The sequence below is a fragment of the Primulina huaijiensis genome, unplaced genomic scaffold (assembly GCF_012295235.1).
Source record: "Primulina huaijiensis isolate GDHJ02 unplaced genomic scaffold, ASM1229523v2 scaffold203037, whole genome shotgun sequence".
NCBI classification, from domain to species: Eukaryota; Viridiplantae; Streptophyta; class Magnoliopsida; order Lamiales; family Gesneriaceae; genus Primulina; species Primulina huaijiensis.
The window spans coordinates 1-723 of NW_027353073.1; the positions used below are offsets into that span (position 1 = coordinate 1).

Consider the following 723-nt stretch of genomic DNA (forward strand, 5'->3'; position numbering starts at 1 on the left):
TATTAGGTTTCTGGTATCGACCACTTTTCAGCATCGATACCAGGCGTTAGCAAGGACGCAATTGATCTTATTAAAGTAAGGCAAACATTTTTGATATGATCATATTTGTTTTTAAGATTATATTTCTCAATCTCACAAGTTTTTTCCTGCTAAATATAGTCTCTTTGTTCTTGGGATCCATCCAAGAGACCTACGGCGATAGAAGCTCTTAGACACCCTTTTTTCCAGGTTTTGTTTTTAAAAATTTTATCCTAAAAACTATTTAAATTCTAAATCAAAATTAACCAAGTTTGATATATTCGATCTCTACAATATTATATTGCAGAGTTGCTGCTTCGTCCGACCATTTTTAAGCTATTCAGATGTCCTTCAAAGTTCACCTCGTCCGAGTATTGAAGAACGCCACATTATCATGGTGTAGGCGGTTTTGGAATAGACTTGTCAGATTTAATTATTATGATTTGGATAGAATTAACAATGTTTATAGTCTATGTTTTTGTCTTTAAAAATAGAATTAGATTATCTAGAAAAATTTTGTAATTCAATTCGTGGAGAGTTAAATCATGAATTGTAATATATTGTCTTTATTAATTGATTGGAATTTGCATAGAAAAATGATTATTTAAATGTAGAAATTATAAAACAGAGTCAACTTAGCAACAAGTGTTTGCAACATTGAAAATGACAATAACTTATAAAAATAAAATCTTGTGTGTATATATA

At 29.5% G+C, this 723-nt stretch overlaps 1 long non-coding RNA gene across 1 annotated transcript; it reads left to right on the forward strand.

The window, feature by feature from the left end:
- The first annotated feature begins 20 nt into the window (after positions 1-20).
- Positions 21-427, forward strand: LOC140966245 (uncharacterized). The gene is made up of 3 exons (XR_012173287.1): positions 21-75; positions 160-228; positions 326-427. It is a non-coding gene; the product is annotated as an uncharacterized lncRNA (long non-coding RNA).
- Positions 428-723: the final 296 nt, after the last annotated feature.